The following is a 5,879-nucleotide window of genomic DNA, read 5'->3' as shown; positions in this document are numbered from 1 at the left end:
ATTTCTTATAGTATGGCAACTTTAAAAATTCGTTACGCGGGATCAACAAAAAATGCCCTGGAGATACTTTCAGTATTAGTAACCGGGATAATGATGAGTACTTCGGTGGTAAATTCGGATCCAGAACTCGTCCACCAATTCCTTTTTTGCATGCTGAATTTGTTGATATTTGCTGAAAAGGTGAACTTCGCAATTTTTTTAGAAAACAAACTATATGTCACATGACCTAAAATATTTTTCTGTTCAATGTATTGGTACTATGCTATCAGAGAAAAATACATACAGCTGATACAGCTGACATATACAGGTGACTGAAAAATTCCCGAAGCTGACTTTGCTTGTCCAGTACGTTTTAATGGGTAGATGCCTTGAGCTGCGGAAGCTGTCAGAGATGACACTATTCTTCCTTAAATCGACCTTATTCGATCTTTTTTTTTTTTTTTTTTTTTTACAGCCGTAGCCCGTATTCCCTCCGATTCCCCCCGTATTCCAAAAGCGCGCTCTGGTTTTTCGCCCAGATGCCACATTCGATCCCACCCTACGGCCACTCAAGACTGCGTTGGGAAAAAAATTTTTTCTGGTGCACGAATACGCATGCACCAATATCATGTTTCTCAGAGATCGACGTTGGTCGAGCAACACCGTCGGAACGTTTGAGCTGGAATGACTCGTATTGGAACCTTAAGCGAAAAATATTCCAAGGAAACAAAGTGTCTACTTTTAGTGATCTTTTCAAGTAATTAATCGGATTCGGTTTACAGGTTTGTTATACGGAGTAGCACGTCAGTGCGCTCTTCTGAATCACCTACATGCTTTGGAAAAAGTGATCCATGGGCAGTGCTTTTTTTTTTCTTTTTACAGAGTACACAATTGTCCACTCGTGTTGGCATCTGGGACATTTTCTGGTAATCCAATCCTAGGTAATTTACAGGTGGCGGGCGGCAGATCAAAATGTTGGAAATGACGACTGAGCTCGACGTGGAAACTGAAATCAAATCATGGTTCCGCCACGTGAAACAGCGACAGGCCCGAACGCAGAAGGACTGAAACACAGGTACCCACATTACTGAGCTTGGTGTTCTTTGTTCGCTACTTGTTCGCATAATTTAGGTGACATAAGTCAATTTTCTTTACAAGAAATCTTGACGCGAAATAAATTTGTAGTAAATGTCACTTTGTTAAAGATGATGTGTCCTGCTCTGGTGAGACAGAAAAATTGCTGTAGTAGCATTTGTTAAAAAGGTATTCACTTTAATGCATTTTGACTGCACAATTACGTTAGCTTGAGTAAGTAAATATTGCATCTAAAGCAATTCTAATACGGGGTGTCGGAGATCCTCTTAACAGGGTTCACGCGGCAACCCCGTTTTATGACTCCCTTAATTGGTGGACAATGGACCTTTTTCACAATGGCCCATGTACATGCGTATGGCCTTGAGGAGCTTAATAGGTTTATCTTCTCAGTCTTCACTGTTTGGCGCAGTATATGGGGACAGAACTGGGGAGACTGCGCAAGGTCGTCAGTCCAACTCCATACTGGTTTTCGTTCTTTGTGCTCCCCATGTGGATTTGTTCTGACACGGGCCGAGCATGGTTCGCTGGTGTTTCACAAGGATATGACGTGTGTGTGAAGGTCATGTGTTGGGGAACGGTAGCCTTTCACAGATTGAGGGTTTACTTTAACCTGACATTTACCTCCTGTTGTAGCTGAAAATTATAGCCCATTCCTCCAAAACATAACCCATCTTATTGCAGATTTTTTTTTTTTCAAAGTGGTAGGCTAGCAGCGAATGGGGCCATACAAACTTAGACATGTGTGTAGGTAACCGAGTCACCTGTTTGCAAGTCCATACGGTACCATTCGCTGCTAGCGTGGCACTGTAAGAAAAGAAGGCAGAGAGCATGCTTCGTAAACTGTTGTCCAGCACTGTTAAACAGCACTTTTTGTTACATACTTCAGCTCCTCTACAAACCAACCCAGACCAGAATGTATTTCGTATGATCGATACAGTTCTTGTTTCTTTTGCAGCCACTGAGACTGACCAACCAAGGCTCCTATAATGGCTATGTTGTAGGCGTTACATGGTGACTTGCGAGAGCCTAGTCGAGTCTACCTAGTCAAGTATTCTGCATTGTAAGAACTTTTACTGCTACGTGTACCTGTTTTTCTTACTAAGCGAGCTCCTTAAAGGAGTAGAGCACCGTCAAACATTCAATTCACCGTGCATAATAATGCCGAAAGAAGTCGAGCGCTGATGTTGCAAGGAGCTGCTCTTAAAGTAGCATATTTACAACTTCGAGGGCAGCACGAACCTAGCGCTCATGTTCACAAGTAACAAGCGTGTCTCATGCACAATCATGCTGGTTGGTTTCAATACAAAATACTTATTCTGAACTTTTCGTTATTGTTCGTCACTTATTCAGAAAGAGTGCAGCTGAATTAATACTCGGCTTCCTACTAGCTTTAGCTTTGTTCAAAGCTTGCGTGTGTCATACAGGAAATAGATACACTCCATACCAACAGTTCGTGAGATGGGTGTTGCACAAACTTGAAAAAAAAAACAAGAGAATCGTTATACCAGTCTGCGCGGTGAACAGGATACGCAAAGCCTTTCCCATAGTAAGTACTACATGCTTTAAATACCCAAGATACTAGGTGGAAGTACCCCTTACAGGGGGTGCCATTGCAATTTCAGCTGTAGACACATGTCGGGAATGATGTAACTATAATAATGACCCCCCTCGCCCCAACTTTTTTCAACAGCCCTCCATGCTTGGGATTCTGGATAAACCACTGTCCTGATCCCTGACACAAAGCACCATCTCATCAGCCTGCTCCGCCTGGTAAGAATTACATTGGGCTCTCAATTCCACCACAGACACAAATCCAATCCTGTTCTGACGCATCCTTTTGTCCACCCATTCAGTCAATATGTCGTAAGTGTTGTTCGAACTCTTACTGTCTGATAGCTCCCAAATAATATTGTTTAAGCACCTCAAGTATTTTAATGATCGTTATGTGGAAGTAAATCACTGTTATGCAAGTTACCCTGTGTGTGACCCTCCGGTTCCTTCTCACAGTCCTCCAGAAGTGCTCACTACACAAGTACACACTAGTACACACAAGTACACACTACGCATTCTCAATCTTCCTTTTGTGTGCAAAGTGCGCACCCAGTTCGAGTAGGATGTAGACCTTGAGGAACCAAGCTTTGTATCTTGGGTTGCTCAAATACTCAAATAGGCATGTTGTAGTCAAAGATGATGTAACATGAAATGTGGTTCATATAGTTTATTGTGGCACTCAGATAATATCTTCATAATATGTCTGCAGAGATTGTTCCAAAATAGCATATGTGATGCAGCGTCATACATTATTGGGCTTCTGGGAAAAATGATTCACCTGATACAGACTGCAGCCTTTCTAACTGTGTTGACACATTTTGAGCAGCCACTGGTTTAAAATATGCATTAAAAATGCTCCAACTATGAAAATATCACGATTTCATTTGTTTGCTTTAAAGGCCCTTGTGAAGGGGTTTACATAAAGAGGGGGGGGAGGTTTGTATCCAAAAAAGACAAATACCAAAATGATGTACACAAAAATACACACAATTCGTTCACTGACCACAAAGAAATTCATTCGATCTGAAAATGATCATAGCATTTGGAAATATATGACGATATATTTTGTTCTGATGCTATGTGGGCAGGAAGGTCATTCCAGTTTGACACCATCAGCTGGTGCGGAGAGTAGGGGAATTTTTTTGTTTGTGTAGGTGGAGCAAGTACTCTGTGCGGGTCATCAAGTCTTGGAAGTAACTTGTGAGGGGATTGGCAGTAAGTGGGGTAGGGGGGAGGGTGACCGTAATATAACTTATGAAAAATGCCAGGCCTGATACCCTTCATCTGGTAATCAAAGGAGTAAGAAATAGTTGGACTTTAATGGCTGAGACGCTGGAAAAAGGGTGATAATCACGAGCAACAAACCGTGCGGTTCTGTACAAATTCTACTTTGTCGATTAAGAGATGTTGGGATGGGTTCCAGATTGCAGAGGCATATTCCAGTTCTTTTTAACATGGCAGCTGATGTTCTGAGACTGGAACATATAGAAAGGACAAATACATACAGAGCATCAAGTGCCTAAGAAATGAATGATGAAAGAAGGCCTTACGCGTGCTCACCACCTGTATATTCCTTTAAAGGGAACAAAAAACTTTTTGTTAGTAAGAACTTCACGCTATATACCACATTTATAAACGAAATTGGTCCCGTACCTGACGGACAACTGCCATGACCATTGTAGATGTCTTCCTCTCCTGTTCCTTCCATTTCCATGAAGGCATCACCCTAACATTGTTAAGAAAAGCCATATAAATTTATGAGGACCTCATTTCATAGAAAATGAAATGAGGCTACCAGGCACGAAAGGCGTCAGCCTGATGAGGTGCCTAGCACCAATACAGTGTGCGATAACTACCACTACAAGATAAGATAGTAAGATATTACCACTACAAGTATACAGCAAATCACAAGCACATAAACAAAATACACAATTACACCGAGCTGTGCACATTTTCACACACACACACACACACACACACACACACACACAAATACATAACAGATTGGCCTGTCTCTAATAAGACTTCAACAAGTTTGTGTAACTCTGTTTTGAAACTGGACACAGGAAGGCCATTTCCAATCAGCTGAAAAAATTTGTTCCGAAAAGGAACGGTTTCTGCTGATCTCTGTAGTTTGTCTGTAGCAGTGGAATCTTGTAAGGTGGTACAGTGATGGATTTCATACCGTAATGACAAGTGTTTGGGATGGCGCTAAAAGATCCTGAATTTGTGTAATTACGTGTAAATGTCTGATTTCCAAGTGAACACTTTGTCTACTGTATTTTGCATGTCTTGAAGGAGCTGAGGGGCTGGCTGGCTGGATGGATTGTAGTGGCACCCCTGGTGGGCCTCTTGTCAACGAAGGTCCAGCACATTGCACCTGTAGACATGGTTGTCGTTCACCAGGCTTTCTGTCTTTTTTTTTTTTTTGTGCACTGCAATTATATCGTAGTTGCCTTCTGTGGTGTTTCCCCAGATTAGACAACAATAGTACAGTTTGGGGTAAACTAAGGATTTCAACTGCGTTGGTTTAGAATCCAGAGCCCCTCTTTACTATTTGCAGTATGCTGCATATTATAAGGAAAACAAATAGAAGAAAACTTGTATCTGATCCCTGCCTTGTATTTCCAACATTTGGTTCCACATCTTGTCCAAGGAAGTCATGAACTACATTGGTGCAGACTGCTGTGACAATTAAAATGTTACACTTAGATGCGGAATACACAGCTTCATTTTACGTACTGTGGATGTTGCTTACTGCATTGGCATGCCTGCATTCTGAACAACACTCGGAATTGTACAGTATATCTTTTGATTTCTTGAATCCTTATTTTTCTTTGTTGCATAAGTGGTCTCCTAACATCTGCATGCCACAACGTAATTCTCACAAGGAGAGTAATGACTGTATAAATTATACAGAAGACACTAACCTCGTCACGTCCAGATGCAACAGTCTTGGAAGATAGATTCAAGGAAAGCACTGCGGACTGCTGTAGGCGGAGGTTCTTTGTACTCAAACTGAGGGGTCCGTCTCATAGTCTGCATTCTTCAAATACGATTGGCAAAATCCGCGGTTAAACGCGCAGTATCGTACGGAACTGAATGCCCGCCGAGAAATCTCGCTTTGACGACACAACCGAGGCATGTCAAAAGAAGTCTGTGTACCTCGATAAATTGGTCGTTGTTCCAAAAGCTATAAATAAAGAAAACTTGGAAATGCACACACTACACTAACGCTGTGAAACAGCGCACTG

This window comes from Ornithodoros turicata, unplaced genomic scaffold, assembly GCF_037126465.1.
Source record: "Ornithodoros turicata isolate Travis unplaced genomic scaffold, ASM3712646v1 Chromosome28, whole genome shotgun sequence".
NCBI lineage: Eukaryota > Metazoa > Arthropoda > Arachnida > Ixodida > Argasidae > Ornithodoros > Ornithodoros turicata.
Note: the sequence above shows the minus strand (reverse complement) of the source record.